The sequence below is a fragment of the Alligator mississippiensis genome, chromosome 2 (assembly GCF_030867095.1).
Source record: "Alligator mississippiensis isolate rAllMis1 chromosome 2, rAllMis1, whole genome shotgun sequence".
NCBI classification, from domain to species: domain Eukaryota; kingdom Metazoa; phylum Chordata; order Crocodylia; family Alligatoridae; genus Alligator; species Alligator mississippiensis.
In genome coordinates this window covers 178,367,529-178,390,142 of record NC_081825.1, presented here as the reverse complement: position 1 = coordinate 178,390,142, position 22,614 = coordinate 178,367,529, and positions in this window count along the sequence as shown.

The window sequence follows — 22,614 nt, the reverse complement described above, 5'->3', positions numbered from 1 at the left end:
TGTTAGCAAAACCTTACACAGTAGAAGATACTCCTCAAGGACAGAACCAGTAAGCTCAAACAATGGTTTCTCTGTCTTATCTTACTTCTTGCTGTAGCTGATTTTTTTTAGCACACAGACACAGATTCACTTTTTAACTCAGAAAATGCTTGGTGCAGTTAAAATGATTACTTGGCACAAGCAAAGGCCTAGCTATCGTTCTGCCTTGTGGTCAGCTGCATTGCTAGGCCACAGGTCATGCCTTGTATTCAGCTGTAAAGCTAATACTTCTTAATAATCCAAATTATTGTAAACCTAACAGTATGCTATCAGAAAACTATTCTATTTCAGGGTAATAACAAACTTGTGCACTACAGGGGCTCTTCCATGAGCCCCCAAAGCCCCCAGGCTGCTGCAGGACCAGTGAGCCCAGGGTTTTTGTTTTGTTTTTTTTAAAAGACCAGGAGCTGGGGCCAGGCAGGGAAGCCATGGGTGGGGGCTGGGAGAGCAGGCAGGGGGCGCTCGCGGGGCCTGGGGGAGCTGGCAGGGGATGGGGCCTGGCAGGGTTCCTCCCATGGTCTCGTCCCCCTCCTCCAGCCGCCCTTCCCCCACCCCCTACTTACCAGCACAGAGTCCAGGTCCAGCTCCCTGCTGCAACAGGCAGGGACTGCCTGAATCTCCAAAGCTCGCCAAATCTTTTCTGAATTGATTCAGAGACCTTCAAATCAATTCGGACCTTTTAATTGGTCCCCTGATTCGATTTGGATTCGGAGATTTGGCCACTGAATTGGGCCAAATCTCCTCCAAATTGAATCAGCACATGAAGCTTCACAGAGCCCTAATCCCCACCCCACCCCTCCGCCAAAGGCTCCTCACTGCTCCACATTATAGCAGCTGGCCAGCTTCTCTTCTGTCAGGGGAACAAATTGAGACCTCTTTGGAAATTCCTTTGAGGCCATTAGGAGGATGTTGTGGTTTTTCAGTCTCAGTTGGCAAGTGATTCAGTTAATGGGAATTTACTGTATTACTCTATTCTGGCCCTCCATGAAGGGGTTAACATGGCCTATTCACATCCACTTTTCCTGGGCAAAAAGGCAGCCAAAGCATAACACTATACCGACATCCTGCACAATCGCTGGCTATCCCAGTAAGAGCCTGAGGGGATGCAAGACAGGAGGAAGTCAAGTATCCTGCCTTCTAATCACTTGGAATTGTATGCCCACACCACCATGGAAGGAATCAGCCTCGGTTGCATTTTGATGCACTGCTGCTGGTTTCTACCTTGCTCCAACATCTGGCCAACCAGACCCTCCCAATGGCCATGTCTCCCATTACCTACTGTTGGCAGCCTACAAGGCTTAGCAATAAAACCAGTGTTGATCTTCCCTCCTCAGCACCCATTACTGGCCAGCAGAACCAGGTCTATCTCCAGAGCCCAGCCATGTCTCCTAAAAGCAGTGTTCACTCCTCCAGTTCATATACCTCTCTTCCCCTATCCAGTTGCTTCCAAGCACAACTGTATCAACCACAGGCTCCCTTTCACTCCCTTCCATCACTGGCATTTGCACCCCCTTTTTCCCTTTATGCTGGCTGCAAGATTAATCTCTCATTTTTCTCCTTGACTCTCTGTTCAAAGGCCCCAGAATTGTTTTTAATTAACTCTGGAGAGAATCATGAAAAGGAAAGGGAAAGAGAAGAAAAAAGAAAGAAAAGTCAAAGCAGTGTTGTATTCACAAATACTGACAGTTTCTGGCAATGTTATTAAACTGTAAGGGGAGAAAGTGCTTACAGAAAGTTAGTGCTGTGGTACCAATTGCACTCTTTCCCCTCTCACCTCATTAATCATCTCACCCTGCAGCCAAACAGGCAGAGCAGTGTCTGCACAGAACTGCAGATCTCACCCTCTCTCACAGTGCACATTCCACAACTGCTGGAGCCTCCTGAAACAAGGCTGAAGGGAACAGACTAAAGAGTATTTACAGCACGCATTTAAAAGCTGCAATATCTCCATTCAGTCAAATGCCTGGGTAACCAGCTGGTTTAAGGACTGAAAATCGAGGGACACACAGCTATGCAATAGCTTAACAATGCACCACCCCTTCCCATTCTGCTTTCTCTTTTCTCTCCTCCCCCATTATATATTTTGCAAGACCTGCAGCATTCCCAACACAGTCACTTGCCATAAAAGATGAGATAGCAAGGATTTCAGGGCAGTGTTCTATGCCCCAGTGTTTGGCTAACAGCTGGGAGTCATGCAACAGTAGAAATAATGATTTCAAGCTGTTCCCCTTTGATCTTCTCTTAAGGAGTTCATCATGCCCAGCATGTTCTGTGTTTATTGGGAGCTGTGAGGTATTTGCACCAACACTGTGCTGTTTCCTCCAGGAAGGCCCAAGGGGACTGTGACTGTTGACACCTCAGGACCTTTCCTGTGGGAATCCCCGGGGTTCCATTTTGTTGCTCCTCCTATTCAATGCGTATATGACCACTGGGAAAGATCCTGCAAAGATTTACACATGAATGCCATTGGCATTCTCATGACATCCAGCTTTTACTCTTTCATCTGATCCAGGTTCCTGTACACTATGGCAAACCTTAAGCTGCTTTGTGACAATAGGTAGAGCATTTCCTTGCATTTGCTTGACCACCATTTAGGCTAAGAGAAGAGGAGGCAAAGGAAAGAAGCAACCAAAAGAATGTCAGGGGTGATAATTTTATAAGGTGCTAGAAAAACAGGTGAAAAGTTAGCAGTTTTATGGTGGTTAGTGATACCCAATTTTAACTAAGATATAGTTTAAATATACAATAAAAACAGATACATGAATATTATACCTTGTAAGTTTCTGCTCCAAGGCCAGTAGCACCTAAGGAAAGCTGGCAGTAGGATCCAGCAGCCCAGAAGCAAGGCCCACCTGGCCCCACCCCCACTAGCCCCAGCCTAGCAGAGGCTTCTGGCCTGGGACCCTGGGGCTATTCCTGCCTCCCTCCCTCTGCCAGAGAGAGAAATTCAGATAAGAAGAGGGGGAGGCAGGGGAGGATCACAGGCGATCACCTCAGTCCTCCGGGCTAGGCTGAGCTGGCTCCTGCTGAGTCCTGCAGTCACAGCCATGCAGGCAGGAACCACATAGTACCAGAGCATGGCAGCAACAAATAGGAAAGTGGTGAAAGTGGCTGCAGGTAGTGTGGGGGAGAGGCAAGGAGTGGGTGTGTGGGTGAGCAGCAACAGCTGAGTGGGATTGCGGGGCCTGCACCAGCATCCCAGGGCCAGAGCTGGCAGGGGCCCAGGCCAGGGTGGCAGGAGTGCTGGGCCCTGAGCCAGGAGGGGCTCTGTGGATCCAAGCTGGGCTCCTCCAGCAGGGAGAGACAGGGGCTGGCTTGGCTTCATAGAGCCCTGCCAGCCCAGCCCCATGCTTCTGCCACCCTGCTCTAAGCCCCACTGGTGCTGGCCCCAGGACATCAGTGAGGTCCTGTGTGCCCACTCAGTGTCACTCCCCCCCACCTGTAGCTGCCATTTTCCCACTTTCCTGCCCACTCACCACTCCAGCACCATGTGGCTCCCGTCTGCATCCCCAGACCATGGGAGCACAGGGCCCACACCGATACCCTGGAGTCAGAAGGGGGGGGGGATTTGCATGCATCCATGCAATGAGGGAGGGAGGGGGAGAGAGAGAGAGTGCGTGTGTGTGTGTGCAATGAGGGAGGGACAAAGTGTGTGTGTCTGTGCAATGAAAGAGGGAGTGAGTGCGTGTGTGTGTGTGTGTGTGTGCGCACGCATGCAATGAGGGGGGGGGAGAGAGGGAGAGAGAGACTGTTCATAAGTCAAGTCCCACATGCACACCCAATCATACACATGCACCTGCACCCCCCTTGCACTACCATACAAACCCCCACATCCACACCCCCTCACCCACCCCAGTCACGCTCCACCCACACACAGTCCCCTAAGTCCCATACCCACCCACACCCCCAATATCCACGCACACACCTGTGGGAAAAATGTCTCATGATCTCACTACACAAAAGGCTTCACAGCTGAGAACTGCAAATTGTTTCTTTTTCTCTTCTTTCTTCCTGCACTAGATAATCAGTAGCATAATAAAGAACAGTCCGAACAAATGTTCGGTTTGCAATAAGGCTGATTCCTGTGGGAACACAAAGATTAGTTACTGCCTGCTTTGCACATAAATTTTGCAACCCTTGTTACTTGCTCGTTTTAGGACTACGCATGTACTAAACTTTGCAGAAAACTGTAGCAAATCACACATTGCCATAATGGAATCTTGTTCATGAGAGGTATAAAAATGTAACTTGGGGCGTGGCTAGGGGTCGACTCGGCTTTGAGCATTGAACTCCCTTGTCGATCTGTTTGCAAACAAATAAATTTGAGATGGATCCAGCCTGAGTGTGTGTGACTCTCTCCTTGAGGTATATTGGAAAAGCCTCCAGGGACACGAAACTAGCTGTTTGTGCAACACACCCACATGCTCCCTCACTACCAATATAATAATTCTATAATTCACCTCACCACCAACCCTACCTCCCATCACCAACAGAGAACCCTCTTCCCCATGCAGTCTATTACATTGTGCTCTGTCTGCTCTCCTGGGATGGAGGACAGTGGGGTAGAGGAACCTATGGAGTAGATCCTGAGGACAGGTGCCAAGTACCCCAGCATCTGGCTGCACCACCACAGGACCAGGCCCTTCAGTGAAGCCAGCAGGTGCAGGGCTCACCCAGGGGAAAGGGCAGCTACTGCTCTGCCTGTGCAGCTGGCTTCCCCTCCTCCAGCATGGGCCAGGGCCCACATGTGGTGCTGACCCCATTTCAGGCAGCTCCTGTTCAGAGGTCATACGGTGGATGCAGAGGGACCTGGCCACTGGAGGCATTACTGCACCTCAATCCAAGCCAACTGCGGGGGCTTGCTGCTGGGTGGTGGGTGGCTTCCAGCGGCAGGCAGAGCCAGGGCTGGGGGCTGGGCAGTGGGTAGCACAAAGGTGACTTTCAGGGCCAAGATGGTGTCCAGCACCCGGCAGTCCTCCTTTGTGACCTCCACTGCCCTGGCCACTGTAACGGCCTCCTGCTCCTGGGCCCCCACCATCCTCTCAAGAAGGGCAGTGTGCCTCTCTTCAAGGGACAGGAGCCTCTCCCAGAAAGCCTGGTCCTCCTGGTCTCTCTCCCATTCACCTGTGATGTCCTCAGTGTGCCAAACCCATGAATCTGCCAGCCACTCCTCCTCCACAGTGACCAGCCCATCCAGCTGCAGGGAAAACAACTTTTATCCTGAAAATAAGTAAATAGTTTTGACTTTCTGTTTCATAGATTTCATAGACATTAGGGCTGGAAGGGAACTCGAATGTGGGGGGTGAATGCGTGGTCACATTAGGGCTGGAAGGGGACTCAGAAGATCATCAAATCCAGCCCCCTGCCTCGGGGCAGGAAGTCAGCTGGGATCACAGGATCCCAGCAAGTTAAATGTCCAATTGACTCTTAAAGGAATCCAGAGTAGGTGCTTGCACCACCTCTGGTGGCAGTCTGTGCCAGGCCTTGGGGGCTTGGACTGTAAAGAAGTTCTTCCTTATGTCCAGCCTGAAACAGTCTTGGAGAAGTTTGTGACCATTTGATCTTATCATCCCATGCGGCACCCTGGTGAACAGGCATTCCCCCAGATCCTGATGTACACCCCTTATATACTTATAGGCAGCCACCAGGTGCCCCCTGAGCCTGCGCTTTTCCAGGCTGAAGAGTCCCGTAACTCTCAGCGTCTCATTATAAGGCCTGTTTTCCTGCCCTCTGATCATGTGCGTGGCTCTCATCTGGACTCTCTCAAGTGTCTCCGCATACTTTTTAAATTGTGGAGCCCAGAATTGGATACAGTACTCCAGCTGCGGCCTCACCAAGGCCAAGTACAGCGGGAGGATGACATCCTGGGATTTGCTAGAGAAACATCTATGGATGCAAGCCAGAGTTCTGCTTGCTTTGCCAGCTGCAACATTATGTTGGTGGCTTATATTCACCTCGCGGTCAATCATGACCCCCAAGTCCCTTTCAGCCGTGGTGCTAGCAAGCGTAGCACTGCCAAGCCTATAAGCATGCTGCGGGTTTTCCTTCCCAAGGTGGAGTACCTTGCATTTTTCGGTGTTGAAAGCCATCAGGTTTTTGTCCGCCCATTGTCCGAGCCTGTCAAGGTCAGCCTGGCTCACCATCCTGTCCTGGGGTGTGCACACTTTTCCCTAAAGTTTGGTGTCATCAGCGAACTTGGCCAATCCGCTTCTGACACCAATGTCCACATCATTAATGAAGATGTTGAAAAGGATAGGCCCAAGGACGGAGCTTTGAGGGACCCCACTGGTCACGGCGTACCACAATGATTGCCTTTCATCAACGACCACTCTCTGGGTCCGACCTCGAAGCCAATTCCCCACCCAGTGGACTGTGATTTAGCTGAGGCTGCCATTGGCCAGTTTTTCTATAAGACGATCATGGGATACCACATCAAAACCTTTTTTAAAGTCAAGATATATGACATCAATCTCCTCTCCGTTGTCCAGGTGATATGTCACCTGGTCGTAGAAGGAGATGAGATTGGTCAGGCAAGACCTACCCACAACACACTCACGCTGGCTATCCCTCAAGAAGTTGCCTTCATCCAGTTTATCAAGAACGGTCTCTTTGATGATTTTCTCCAAGATCTTCCCTGGGATGGAGGTCAGGCTGATGGGCCTGTAGTTCCCTGGATCTACTTTCCTCCCTTTCTTGAAGATAGGCACCACATTGGCCTTCTTCCAATCCTTGGGTGCTTGGCCTGAGTGCCACAAGTTCTCGAAGATCTGTGCCAGTGGCTGAGCTATGATGCTTGCCAGCTCCTTAAGTACCCTGGGGTGTAAGCTGTCTGGGCCAGCTGACTTGAAGGTGTCCAGCCTCTCAAGCTGTTCCTTCACATGGTCAACATTGGTGAAGGGTAACAGTTCTCCCTCACCCTGGCCGTCCCTTACCGTATTGAGCAGAGCCATCCCTTGGGGCTCGTGAAAAACTGATGCAAAATACCCATTGAACAGGTTGGCTTTTTCCTGGGCATCAGTTGTCAGTTGACCCATATGGTTTAGCAGGGGTCCAATGTTACCCTTGCTTTTCCTCCGGCTCCCATATATCTAAAAAAGGACTTTTTATTGTCCTAGATATGTGTAGCCAGTTGGAGTTCAGTCACAGCCTTGGCTTTGCTGGTTCGCAGCCTGCCTTTCCTCTGAGACAGGATAGATATTGCTTGTGTTTCCAGGATCGCTCCCTAGAGGAGCAACCACTCTTCCTGAACTCCCCTCCCCTTTGGGTTGTGGTCCCTTAGGGCCATGCCAACAAGCCTCCTGAGCTTGTCAAACTCAGCTTTCCTGAAGTCGAGGACTTCTGCTTTGCTGACTGACTTGCCTGCTTTACAGCGGATGGTGAAGGTGATCATTGCATGGTTGCTGTCTCTCAGCTTCCCTTCGATTGTTAGGTCACTGATTAAGTCATTCCCCACTGCCAGTACCAGGTCAAGCAGCGCTTTGCCTCTGGTCGGTCCATATACTTCTTGAGTCAGATAGAGCTCATCCACACATAAGGAAGCTTTGTGACCGTTTGGATGTGGCCGAGTGCTCTTCCCACGAGATGTCCAGGTAGTTGAAATCTCCCATGACAACCACGTACTGGGAGCATGCAGCCTCAGCTAGTTCCCTGGCGAGTTCCTAACCAAGCTCTTGATCCTGGCTATGAGGTCTGTAGTAGACCCCCACCATTGCACCCCTGTGCCTTGTTCGCCACAGATTTTGACCCAGAGGGTCTCCAATCATCCCCCCTAGGTGCTGATGTCAGCTTGCAGGGACTTGTAGCTTTCCTTGACATAGAGAGCTACCTGCCGCCACCCCTTTTGTCCACACAATCTCTCCTATACAAGGTATAGCCATCTATACCTGTGGCCCAGTTGTAGGTGGAGTCCCACCAGGTCTCCATTATCCCTATGAGATCGTAATCCTTTTGGTTTAGCAGGAAGACTAGTTCCTCCTGTTTGTTCCCCAGAATCCTGGCATTGGTGTACAGGCATACATAAGTGTCCCATTGGGGGACCTTGCCTTTCCTACAGATCACTCTGGGGCTGGGGTAGGGGTGGATTCCCTTGAGTGCCTTAGCCTAATGGTTTTACAAAAACTGCCCAGTGGGCTTGCAGTGGACGTACTTCCTGTCAGAACCCATTAATTGAATGCCTATGGCACAGTGGAATTTCCCGCCACAGTGGAAAATCCCCAAGCCCTCGTAATTGACACAGTAAAAGTCCCGGTACAGTGAAAAATTCCATTGGTTTGATACATGTGCCTCAGTGGAAAATTCCGCTGTCAGAGCCCAGTAACTAAATGTTACATCACAGCGGAAAATTACAGCTTAGAAAAAGTTCCCGCCAACTTTATGCAAACACGCACACCACCATTGGCCAGTTCCAAATTATTCATGCTTGGTGACTAGCAATTGGCTCGCTAGCCATATAAAAGTTAAAGCAGATTCCGCACATTTCTTGGAGTAAACCTGGCAGAATGATCACCCACCTGTGACTCCCCGTCACCGACCTGCCTGACGTATCCCCTTCCTTGTCCACTCGGTAATTCATTTATGGAACATCTCCTCTCGCTTCAAGGGCTCTTGCTACGTTTCTCTCACTATGTTTGTAGATTGTTTGTAACTGCAATTAACCCAGTTCTTCCTGCGCTGCGCACATCAGTAGCATAAGTAAACAACCTTGTTGCAACCAATATGCATCCATGCCTAATTCCGCTCCATCGGTCAAAAGTACCCGCCTGCCGTTTCGGGTTACTGGCCACAGCCCGGCCTGCCACTCGACCGCCACATGGCATCACGAACAGGATCCGGGGAAGATGCGATGGAGTTGGAACTAGTCAAAAACTGCCCATGGCGCAGTGGGGAATGCCTGGCATCCGACTCAGATGATCTATGGGCGTATATTGCCTATCATCAGGCAAGCGGGAGGAGTTCAGCCCCAGTCGCAGGTTACTTCTCCCTCAAGGGAGAAGAGGGGGTCGGAAAGGAGTGGGCCGCCCGGCTAAGCCCAAACTCTTTCGGGTGTGTTATGAGCAGAAAGGGAGTCATATACAGGCCGCAGGACAAGGTAGAAATGCTGTCCCTGGCGCGAGTAAAGGCGAAAGGCGCGGCGAGCCCGACCCCGGCTCAAGAGTTCGCCCGCTGTATTCGGCACGTACGAGAAGGCGGAGAAGCAACACCTCCCGACAAGTTTAATTGTCCGGCTCTGACACCCCAGTCGCGCAGCCATGAACTGCTCGCCCAGCTACATGAAAATCTAGAGGCGGAGGGCCGCACCGCAACTAGGTGGGCAGGCCCCAAATGGGACAAAGGGAAAATGATCAATGTACTATTCCTATTTCGCAAGAATATGAATTTAGAAACCCAACTAACCACGGTCAGCAAAGCAGCCGAGGAGATGGCGGCACAGAAAAGTCTCGAGCTGCCACCAGAAAATGGCGCCGAGAAACACCCGGCAGGCCCAGAGAAAAAGGAAGAAGAAGGCGGTGCCATGAAGGAGCGGGCAGGAACGCAGCCCATGGCCCCGCCCCCCCAGGGCGATGACGCTCCCAACGGCCCCGCCCCCCGGGGTGATGATGCCCCCAACAGTCCCGCCCCCTTATTATGGGGAGGAACCCCCCGAGCGGGAATCTATATCCAACCCTCCTGCCTGACACGCCGCCACCCCCGGCGGCTGTTCATCCCATAGCCCTGGTTAAACAAACAACTGATCCACAAGGCGTAACTCGTACCACCACCACCTATCACACCTGTAATCGGGCTGAATTGCAAGAGTTATGCAGAGAATCGAAAATAAAACCCGGTGAAACACTAGTTATCTGGTTGGGTCGCCTGGTCGTGGAATTCAGTTCTGAATTACTAGATTTAGAGGAAGCCTGTTTCCTAACCCGGCAAGCCTCATGGAGCGGGGGACACTTCACCAACCTAACATTAATAATGGACAACGTTCAAGGGAACATCCCACTGCCGTCCCTCGTTGCAGGGCAAATCAATCATAGAGACTAGAGAAACTGGACCTTTTCAGCCTCTGCAAGAGAAGGTTGAGAGGCGACCTTGTGGCCGCCTATAAGTTCATCACAGGGGCACAGAAGGGAATTGGTGAGTATTTATTCACCAAGGCGCCCCCAGGGGTTACAAGAAATAATGGCCACAAGCTAGCAGAGAGCAGATTTAGATTGGACATTAGGAAGAACTTCTTCACAGTTCGAGTGGCCAAGGTCTGGAACGGGCTCCCAAGGGAGGTGGTGCTCTCCCCTACCCTGGGGGTCTTCAAGAAGAAGTTAGATGAGCATCTAGCTGGAGTCATCTAGACCCAGCACTCTTTTCTGCTTATGCAGGGGGTCAGACTCGATGATCTATTGAGGTCCCTTCTGATCCTAACATCTATGAATCTATGAATCTATGAATCTATGAATCTCACGCGTGGCACAACGGCCGGCCGGAAAGGGTCACTGCGGAACAACTTCTGCTAGCTATAGTAGGGGTTTCATACTGCTCCTGGAACCCAAGGGTACATCGCCTGGGACTGACTCAACCTCAGCAGCGGGGGGCGTGGCCCCACCGCCACCTACGAAATCCTGGGGCAATTCCAGCTACTCTCAAAGCCATAGAAGCTTGCGTAGAGGTTTACGGGGGAGAGAGCGCTATTACCCTCCGGCTCCTCCTCAACCTGTTAGCCACCCAACCAGCCGGGAACATCCTAAGCCAACTCACGCGGTTACAAGCCCCCATGAAGTCAGCAACTACAGACCCAGGCGATGCACCGAACCATCTCACCGCATACCCAGTCGAGTACCAAAGGCCAAGGCACCACCAACCCGACCACCCACGACTGGAGTCGAGGCTGCCACCTCAAAGGACGCCGGAAGAGAGAGCCATGTTCGGATTTCACCTGAACCACTCAAAGCTTACCAAGCAACAGCTACGCATCCTAGGGGATGCAGCACAACGGCAGCTGGCACACGAACTGGGTTTTAGGTACACTGAGAAGGCAAAAAATGAGTAGCGGCCGCCAGGCAAGCCGGCGGCAGTGCCTTTAACCCTGACCCCACAGACCCCCGCCCCTACACCAGACTCATCGTTTACACCCCCACAGATCCAACAATACGACGAGAAGTTTCCTTTCTCCTCGACACAGGGGCCCAAGTTAATGTCATAACCCCATCAACCCCTCATATGGAAACCACAAACACCATCATGGTACAAGGTTTAAATGTGACAACAACCACGATAAAGGTCAAATTCTCGGTAGCCAGTTACCGTAAAGCGCTCGAGGCGGTCGTAGGGGGCATCAACATCCTGGGAATCCCCGGTATCAGGGCGCTTTAGCTGAAGGAACAAATATTACAAGCCCTCCCACTCTCCATAACTGGACCTGATCAACGCCAGCCCACGTTCTGCAATACGTCCATATGGCGCTATAAACCAATCCCAACCAAGGATTCCCTGAAGGGGGCACTAATTGGTCTTCTACAGCGCCTTGAACAACAAGGGTGCATCCAACTGATAACGGCCAGCACTCGCCTCTCGCCGGGATGGGGAATTGCGAAACCGGGAAAGCCCAATGAAGTCCGACTAGTAGTGGATTACCGTGAGGCCAACAAGCGATGCCAATCACTCATGCAACCTAGCCCCTCTACGCTGCCCCAGTGCCTGTATGAAATGGCACAATTTCAAAAGGACACATGGGTTGGAACAACCCTCGATCTCAAGGACATGTTTTTCTCTATCCCAATCGACGATGTCGAGGGAGCACTAAACACGTGTGTTAACGGCACTATGTACAAGTGGACAGTTTGCCCACAAGGATATCGCAATGCACCTGCGTTAGCCACAAGTGCCATGAATGATACACTGAGGGAGTTCCGTACCTTCTACATCCTTCCCGGCCCAGATGAATTAAAAATTTGGAGCTACGTCGATGATCTCGCTATTGATTCATAGATTCATAGATGTTAGGGTTGGAAGGGACCTCAATAGATCATCGAGTCCGACCCCCTGCATAGGCAGGAAAGAGTGCTGGGTCTAGATGACCCCAGCTAGATGCTTATCTAACCTTCTCTTGAGGACCCCCAGGGTAGGGGAGAGCACCACCTCCCTTGGGAGCCTGTTCCAGACCTTGGCCACTCTGACTGTGAAGAAGTTCTTCCTAATGTCCAAGCTAAATCTGCTCTCTGCTAGCTTGTGGCCATTATTTCTTGTAACCCCCGGGGGCGCCTTGGTGAATAAATACTCACCAATTCCCTTCTGTGCCCCTGTGATGAACTTATAGGCGGCCACAAGGTCGCCTCTCAACCTTCTCTTGCGGAGGCTGAAAAGGTCCAGTTTCTCTAGTCTCTCCTCGTAGGGCTTGGTCTGCAGGCCCTTAACCATACGAGTGGCCCTTCTCTGGACCCTCTCCAGGTTATCCGCATCCTTCTTGAAGTGTGGCACCCAGAATTGCACGCAGTACTCCAACTGCAGTCTGACCAGCGCCCGATAGAGGGGAAGTATCACCTCCTTGGACCTATTCGTCATGCATCTGCTGATGCACGATAAAGTGCCATTGGCTTTTCTGATGGCTTCATCACACTGCCGACTCATGTACATCTTAGAGTCCACTAGTAGCTTAGTTTAAAGCCCGCCGGAGGAGATCCGCCAACCTAGAAGAAAACACACGCTTACCTTTGGGGGACAGGTGAAGCCCATCCCAGCTGAGCATGTCCCTCATCGTGATGTGCGGGTCATTGTCCAGGAAGCCGAAGTCTGCCTCAAGACACCACTGCCGAAGCTGCCAGTTGGTCTCTCAGATGCAGTTCTCATGCCGTCTTCTGCGTCCGTTCACTGGTAGGATGGAAGAGAATACCACCTGTGCACCGAACTCCCTCAGCACGCTGCCCAGAGCACTGTAGTCCGCCATCAGGTGATCGGGGGTTCTCCTGGCCGCATCATTAATACCCACATGGACTAGGACCATGGGGTAGTAATAGGCGGGCTTGATCCTGGCCTGGATTACCTCCTTCACATCCCGAATCTTTGCTCTGGGCAGGCAGCTATCATGGGCCGCACCCGGCAAGTGGTTGCCGAAGTTACCAACAACCTAGTCACCCATCTCAATAATAAAGGGTGGACAGTTAACTTGAAAAAAATCGAAGCTACAGCCTACAGCCGACATCACATTTTTAGGCACTAAGTTCATTGATAAAACAAGGTTTGGCGTAACCCACAAAAATCCAGACACCAACCCATTGGAGGACAACTACCATCAGACAAAAAACGACTCCAGCAATTACTCGGGTATCTCACCCAATCCAGATACTGCAGAAGGTGTCTCATCTATCCTCTATGGAACAACAGCTCCAGCCTGGATGGCGTCCGATGGCACGACTTGAAACGGTGGAGGCTACGGATTTTATTGCAAATCTTGCCACGACACAAAACTTTACCCAGGGAACAGTTCGGCCCAAAAGAATGAGCTGCTAGGGTTCAAGGAGGTAATCCAACATTGCCTCCAGTACCACGACGGAACACTTCCCACTCCCGTGATCGCAATTGACTCCCACTAATCAAACACACCAAGTCACACAAGTCCAAAACCGACCCAGTACATGAAATTATCGACAAACTCCTAGAGGACCCTCTCCGTACAGATGTTGTCTTAGCTGCTGAGTAAGTAAAACCAAAGGATAAAATAGACCCATTTCTGGCTTGGCTCCATGACCATTGGGGGCACCCTGGACCATGAGCTTGTCATACTCGTTGGCGGTCAGCCACGGACAATCACGCCCCCTACAGGTCGAGATCTGATTGGGAGCGGGTGGCCCAAGCTTGCGAACCCTGCGCCAAAGAAAAATGCCACCAAACGAAATACCAAATCGGAGCACTAGACCCACTTCAGTTCACACCAGGAAAGGTCTGGCAAGTGGACCTGCTAGGACCCCTGCCTGGCACAAACCCCCAAATAAAGGACTCGTCATTATTGACCTTGGCACTCGGCAACTCCAAGTCATGCCGCTACGAAAAAGCCACGCCGCAGCTGTCATATCGGCACTAACTGCAGCGTTCGCCAGTTGGCAACCACCCGACATAATTCAATCAGACGGAGGCCCACCGTTCAATTCTATAGCGCTTAACAAATTTGTCCGCCTCCATAACGTCACCTGGCACCTCCACCTCCCATACTATCCCCAATCCAATGGGGTGGTAGAGAGACACATTGGACTTTATAAAGAGCGATTGCGCTTAAAGGGAAATGGGACCTACAAGAATTGGACGAAACTAAACCACAACGTCCTCATCTCGCTCAATGCCGACAAGACCCTATGGGACAAGTCTAGCCCCGGACGCCCAGAACAGTGGCAACCGAAGTTTGCACCGGACGAACTCGTATGGGTCACCATTCCACACCCACACCAATCACACCCGCGAGTATACAAAGGGAAGGTCATAGGTGCGGAACCGTACCCGAACACTTACTCCGTGCGTTTAGATGAAGGTGAGGAACAGCGACAAATCCTGGCTCACCACAACTGGCTGTCCCGCCGTTCACACCTCCATACAACCACAATGTTGTAGACAAATTTACTGCTTTTAAATTTTTCTTTCCCCCACAGGCCCACCAAACTCTGAGACATACGACACTCGACGCTCGTGAGCCCAAGCCGACAGGGAGAGAGCGCCACCGCGAACATCGATGTGTGACGTCACCATGACACCTACCGAAGCCCTTACAGTTGGACTTTTCGTAACTAACCTAATTTCATTAGTTACCCCACTCTATGTACAAAATTCCACAACCCCCAATATTGTTTTAACCTTGTTATCGGTTTGGGCCTATGCCATAGGTGATCACTCGGGAAGGGATGGGCTCACCGCCTGTCTACTGTTAATGATCCTGTCTTTACCCCCTACTTTACCGCCTTCAACATCACCGCCTGGTTCGAAACTAGATCCAGAGAGCCGTGCACCTCTATCAATATAACTACACCCTTGCAACAAGGAGGTTCATACATCCTCAAATACGGTTGGCCGGAGAATTTCACCTTTTCTCACCTTAATACAACCGAAGGGAACTGCACGGGAGGTCAAAGCCCTTACCCATGCTCAGCTATCCCATGGGGAATCAACCCCCAGGGCATAAATTGGTCTAGACCAGATAGCTCTCTAACCTGGGACCCACGGACCGTAAAACCCTCATGGCACCTCACACTCCCACCTTGTACCAATTGTAAGCCATCCAACCCCTACAAACTCACCAGGAACTTTACCCTTTCCCCCCTTATCGAACCCACACCTCTAACCACCTGGAACACATCCCTGGCTGTTAACGTATCCAACAAGCAATCCTGGTATTCGTTCTATTACCCTATTTTGCATGCAGCTATAATAAGTAGTGCCTGCCACGGTGTTAATTTTGGAGTACGACAGTCTGGTCCACCCCCGCGAGCTGCACAAGCCTTTCAATTTTCAGGTGATTGCACACAATTATATACCCCCGCTCCCTTAGGAATGTTATGGGCTTGTTCGGACGGCCGTTTATATACGACCCTCCCAGCCACGCTTTCGGGAGTACAATGCCTTTTGGCCACCGTGTCTCTTTGTCCCCCTTTGTATGCTAAAACCTCTAAGCCTCCTAGTCCGACATTGCTCCGCCATCACAAGCGGGATCCAATTTGGAGTTCCCTCCCTTCAGAGGAAAGAGTTAACCAATTCTTTAAATGGGGACTAGAAGGCTCCTTTTCCTGGGGAATATTAGGTATAGGCAAAGCCCGAGTAGCTATCGCACAACTCGCAGAACAAGAAGAATTACTTGCCAACCATACCGCCGAAAGCTTCAATTTACTCGATCAGCAGCTACAAGTGACGTCTCGTATGACGATGCAAAACCGCCTTGCCCTAGATGCAATGCTTCTCCAACAGGGAGGCCTATGCCAGTATCTCAACCTATCCCGCGATTTCTGTTGTATTGGTATTCCAGATGTCTCAATCCCCTTAAATAACCAAATTGAGGCAATTCGAAAAATCGCCACCGATACAAACAAAATCTCAGGTATCGGAGAAGGGTGGCTATCTGGCCTCTTCAATTGGTTTGGTTGGGACACGTCCTCATGGCTTGTATACCTCTTAATGCCCCTTATTACCTTGTTACTCCCCCTTGTTAGTATTTGCATTTGCGTTTGCGTTGGTTGTTGTTTAATCCAATTTGTTAAGAACAAACTTGTTTCGCTATCTGCTTATGTATACACCCGCTTGCCATATGAGCCCCCCGAGCGAGACAATGACGAATTAACCGACTTGCATATGCTCTAATTCCAACTGTGACATCAGCAAGGGGGCATGTCAGAACCCATTAATTGAATGCCTATGGCACAGTGGAATTTCCCGCCACAGTGGAAAATCCCCAAGCCCTTGTAATTGACACAGTAAAAGTCCCGGTACAGTCAAAAATTCCATTGGTTTGATACATGTGCCTCAGTGGAAAATTCCGCTATGTCAGAGCCCAGTAACTAAATGTTACATCACAGCGGAAAATTACAGCTTAGAAAAAGTTCCCGCCAACTTTATGCAAACATGCACACCACCATTGGCCGGTTCCAAATTATTCATGCTTGGTGACTAGCAATTGGCTCGCTAGCCATATAAAAGTTAAAGCAGATTCCGCCCACTTTGGAGAACTCCGCACATTTCTTGGAGTAAACCTGGTGGACTGATCACCCACCTGTGACTCCCCGTCACCGACCTGCCTGACGTATCCCCTTCCTTGTCCACTCGGTAATTCGTTTATGGAACGTCTCCTCTCGCTTCAAGGGCTCTTGCTATGTTTCTCTCGCTATGTTTGTAACTCGTTTGTAACTGCAATTAAGCCAGTTCTTCCTGCGCTGCGCACATCAGTAGCATAAGTAAACAACCTTGCTGCAACCAGTACGCAACCGTGCCTAATTCCGCTCCATCGGTCAAAAGTACCCGCCTGCTGTTTCGGGCTACTGGCCACAGCCCGGCCTGCCACTCAACCGCCACACTTCCCTCATCCCTCAGTGGGCTCAGTTTAAAGCCCAATCGAGCAGGTCAGCCAGTCTATCTGAGAAGAGCCTCCTCCCCTGTGGAGTGAGGTGGAGGCCATCTCTTCCCAGCAGCCCACTGCCTCCCCCACCAAAGAGTGGGCTGTGATCATGGAAGCCAAAGCCTTCATGATGACACCAGCGCTGCAGTCTCTGGCTGACTACCTCTACCCGTCTCTCCCTCCTCAGGCCATGACCCACAACCAGGAGGAGTGAGGAAAAGACCACCTGCACCCCCAACCCCCTAAGCCATGCTCCCAGAGCCCTGTAGTCTCTCATGACATGTCTAGGATTGCTCCGAACCATGTCATTTGTCCCCACAAGGATAAGGAGCATAGGGTAATGGTTGGAGGACCGGAGAATCTTTCGGATCCTCTCGGCTATGTCCTAGATGTGGGCCCCTGGGAAGTAGCAGACCTCCAGGGCTAGGGGGTCAGGGCAGCAGATTGCCCCCTCAGTCCCCCTCAGGAGGGAGTCTCCTATGACGAGCACTCTGCGTTTCATCTTAGGGAGAGAGGGGTAGGTTATCCTCCCTTGCCTGCCAGAGCTGGTATCTCCACCAGGCTCTACTGGGGCTGCAAGAGGTTCGTACCTATTGCAAAGCCCCAGAGGGGAGGGGACCTTGGTGTGGCAGGCCTTGGGGCCCCTGACCACCTTGTTCCAACCCCCTGGCTGGACAGCATGAGAGATCCCCAAGTTCTCCCTTGCCCAAGTTCTCTCTGCCTCCAGGGGGTGAAGGGCCTGGCAGTAGGAGTCTATCTCCTGCTCACCATCCCTGATGGAATGCAGTCTCTGGACTGTGGCCTGGAGCTCCTTTATCTGGAACCCCAGAGACTCCAAAGTGGAGCAAACCCTGCAAGGGGAGGTGTCCATGTGTCTGGTCCCATGAGCCTGGAAACGTGCCAGGCAGCCCCTGCAGCTGAGAGCCAGAGGCTCTGTCTGCATGGAGCCTGGAACCATGGCTTCCATCTGGGCGGAGGCCTCTGAAGTGCCAGAGGGGGAGGCCACAGACTCCGAGGGGACCCTCAGAGTGCAGTGTGTGCCCATCCACATTTTAACAGTGGTAGTCTGTTACTACCTACCCTAGGGCACACTGGCAAGGCCTCAGGCCCTCCCGCTTACCCTCCTGCATGAACTCCCATACTAACTTGTGCACCGGGCAGACAAGCACACCTGTTTGCATGTCCTGTTCACAAGGCTCCTGTCACATGGCTCCCCGGGGGCTGGGCAAAGTAAGGGGTGGCGGGGGGGAATGTGTCCCTCCTCAGCTCTGACTCGCAGCTGTCTGGGTTGGGGGCCCCTCCCTCCCTGCTGCGGGCCCCACCTACCTCTGGCTGCACTGAGGGTCTGGGTCAGGGTCCCACTGGGGAGTCCTGGGGTCCTTGGGCTCAACAGGGGTGCAACAGGCTTCTGGTGGTGGTGCTCCCAGGTGGAGACAGACTGCTGGGCTAGGTGACCCTATTGTCTGACCACTAAGTGACAATTCTTATGTTCTTTACATTTTGTTCTTTACAAGACCCTAGAAAACAATTAAGGAAGATGTGGTCAATTCCTCCTCCTTCTCCTCCTTCTCCTCCTCCTCCTCGCTGCTTGGCTGTGACTCAGTCTTAAGGGTCAGATGATGGTGTTTTACTAAAAAAAAAAAATAGACTTACAGGGACTTGAACAGAGTGCAAGCAAATCACACTTAGGGGCCCAAGTCCACCCAGATGCACAGTAGTTCAAATAGAATATGGACCTTGTTTCTGATGTTCCTGAGAGCCATGGAAGATGATTAGTGGTCTTCGTGATAGACCCTACGGGGGGAGGTTGACAGAGCTGAATCTCTTCAGCCTTCACAAGAGACGGCTGAAGGAGATCTTTTGGCCGCCTATAAATTTATTAGGGGAGGTCAATGGGCAATAGGGGAAGCGCTGTTTACTAAGGCGCCCCAGGGAGTGACTAGGAATAACAGTTGTAAACTAGTTGAGAGGGGATTTAGGTTAGATATTAGGAAGAAATTTTTCACAGTAAGGGTGGCCAGGATCTGGAATGGGCTTCCAAGAGAGGTGGTGCTATCACCTAGCTTGGAGGTCTTCAAGAGGAGGCTAGATAGTCACCTGGCTGGGGTCATCTGACCTCGGTCCTCCTTCCTGCCAGGGGCAGGGGGTCGGACACAATGGTCCATTGTGGTCCCTTCCGACTCTACAAACTATGAATCTATGACTGGGCAGGGGAAGAGGCAGCTTAAGAATTCTAAGAAAGAAATGGAAACTTTTTCAAAAGCTCCTGTGTGATTTTCAAGCTTAAGTTAAAGTTTCAAAAATGATTACACACCACAGGCCAGACTCAAAGAAAGGATTTGGGTGCCTAAATTCCATTTAGACAAAATGTGAGTTGTAAGTCATGTCAGATACTCAAAGCACCCCTCAATAACTGCTTAATCACCTCCATGGCAGTTTGCAACTATGGTTGAGATTACAGTTTAGAGTTAGCAGGTGCTAATTCTAAGGAATGTAAATTTTTGTTAAGATTAACTAGTGCTAGTGAACAGTCTGGATGGGAGAAGATGTGGCCAGAAGTGCCCCTGAAGCCAGAGACCACTGAATTAAAAGTGACTTCTCTCTTTTTTTCTTCTTCTCCCACATTCTCTCCTCTTTAATCCCCAATTTGAGACACAGCAGTCTGCACAGCAAAGGTATAGATACCTAATTCTGTGTCCTGGGCAGATCAGGGACTAGGAAAGAGGGTTATGCTGAGCTCAGGAGAACAGGAGCTGTGAGGGGTGGGGGAGTAGGCAGTTTTACCTGCCAGGGCATGGGATTACCCAGTGGCTGAATAATTCCTCTTTGGGGGGCAGAAACAAAGTCCACTTGTCAGCCTTATTCCCACTACCCTGCAGGAGATGCTGCAATAGCTACCAGGTTAAATCTCTCACACCTGGTGCTGACTTGAATGTGAAACGTGAGTATAAAACCCTTTATTTTGTGACAGCTGTGAGAGGCTTAATGCCATAGCTGTTGGTCACAGAGCAGGGAGACAGGGAGTAGAAGAGAGGACTCCTGCTTCTGGTTTGAATGGCCAGAACTAACAACCCCTAAGTGAGCCTGTACCAAGCACAGTTGCCTGTCACCAATCCAACCTCCCCACCCCTGCCTCTATTCTGGCATCCTCCCATAGTCAGTGCCCAGGGCTTATTCTGCGGTCATCCACCCTAGTTACACTACTGCTGCATAGAGGTTGCATGCCCTGTTACATCTTCTACCATGGCATTTCCCTCTGTTCTTCCTTCCCCTTGTCCTTTTCTCTTTTATTTTTTGAAGGAATGCCCTTCAGAGAGAACAGATGTGATATTAACCCAATGGTATCTACAGAATTTGAGAAGTGCAGGAAGATAAAAATGGATGTGCTAAAGCTTAAATCACTGAAATTAACGTAGTTTATTCCCTTACTTTCCAAAGTCAGAAGATGGAGTCCTAATAATACAGAATGTATTAACTCTTGTCTTAGAAATAACACTCATTTGCTTTTAAATTGAAACAAAAACATGTACTGATACAAAGCAACCTTGATTTCCTCTCACAATAAGTGGTGAAAGCAGTAGGTGCCTTGCATTCCTGTCTGGTCATTTTTCTCACCCACATTCCTCACATTTCTGCAGGATGCCTTTGCAGCTTTCCACACTGACAAGGCATTGGTGAGAAAGTACATGAGGTCATTGCTGATTGGGGAGCTCGCACCAGATCAACCCAGTGCTGAGTCCCACAAAAACGTGAGTGTCCTGTAGGATGGAAGTAGCCTGGGATTCTGAGACAGGAGGAGCAGGGGCTATGTACAGTCCATCTGCGTTTTAGTTCATTTAGTGGCTTCCAGGATTCTCAGATGGAGCACAAAGCAATTTACTTAATGGCAGAATGTCTGCTGTGCAAGGATTAGTGGTTTTTTCTGCCTTGCAAAAAACTTGATTTGAATGGCCCCATTGGTCACAGGCTTATCCCATTGCAACTGTTACCCTCCTGAGTGATCTGAATGTATTGGCCTTATCAACTGGCCAGTGTCAGAGTGATCCCCTGGAAAGGCAGAAAGGGTCAGACGCGTCCTCTCTCTCAGTGTCTGTCTACAGTTCCTAAGGCAAGCAGAATCCATTGGCTTGTGTAACGGCAAACAGAAAGTCCCCATTCTCCTGAGACTGCTCTGCTGCACCACCACAGCTCAGTATGTGGAATCATACAACCATGAGCAAGTAGGGACTGTAAGAGATCACCTCGTCCAACCTCCCGCTCATGGCAGGAACATTCTTGTTCAACCCATCCAAGATCCTTTTTTTTTCTAAGCTGCACTTAAGAGCCTCTAATGATATAGATTCCACAACCTCTCTAGGGAATCTGTTCTAAGGCTCAACCACCTTTGTAGTTAGAAATTTAGACATTTTCCTTAATGAACTACAAGCCCATCACCTAATCTATCCCTTATGCTCCCTGTCCTGTTTACAACACCCTTTTTGCGTTAGAATTTGATATCAAATCCTGCCTCATTCTTCCCTAGACTAAATATTCCTAGCTCTTCCCCTTTTTCTCATGTGTCCTGATTTTTACACCTTTAACCAAATACTATTGCTTCCTTCCAGGCTCTTTTCTATTGCCCAAAACTTTCCTGATCCTGTGCCTAAAATTGGGCCCAATACTTCAAGTAAGGCCTCTAGCAATGCTCCACTGAGTGGAAGAATCACTTCCTGTCCTTTCACACAACACTCCTGTTGAGGCAGCCCATTGTGCTATCACCTTTCTTTCAACAGCATTATACTTTGGCCTTATATTGATCTCACAGTAAGAATAACCTGCTGATCCTTTTCTGCAGCCTGCCATTCATTCACCATTTTGTATTTCTGCATTTGATTGTTCCTTCCTATAATAGAAACATAGAATCATAGAAAATTAGTGTTGCAAGGGACCTCAGGAGGTCATCTAGTCCAACCTCCTGCTCAAAGCAGGACCACCCCCAACTAAATCACACCAGCCAAAGCTTTATCTAGACAGGTCTTAAAAAACTCTGAGAATGGACAGACTGACACATGCCAAGTTCCTTTCCTTATTGTGGATTTGAAATTCAAGCCAGAAACCCATAAATTCTCATAATACTCCTTTTGAGTGGCATGTTTATTTCCACTACTACCCAGTGCTCAGGACAGTTATAGACAAGAGGAAGATGGTCACACCCTAGTGATGGTAACACAGAGGACTTAGGCATATAAATACTGCTACCAAATGCACTGACAACTTAAACTAGACCTGCGGGGACCAGAGATGATGAACAGATCTATATCAAGATACCCAAGTTCTAGTCATGAGGCAGACAAAAGGTCAATGGCAAGGCTGAATGAAGGATTGGATAGATGGAGGTTTTCATAGATTTCATAGATTTCAGAGACATTACGGCTGGAAGGGACCTCGGAAGATCATCGAGTCCAGCCCCCTGCCCAAGGGACAGGAATTCAGCTGGGGTCATAGGATCCCAGCAAGATAAACATCCAAATTTCTCT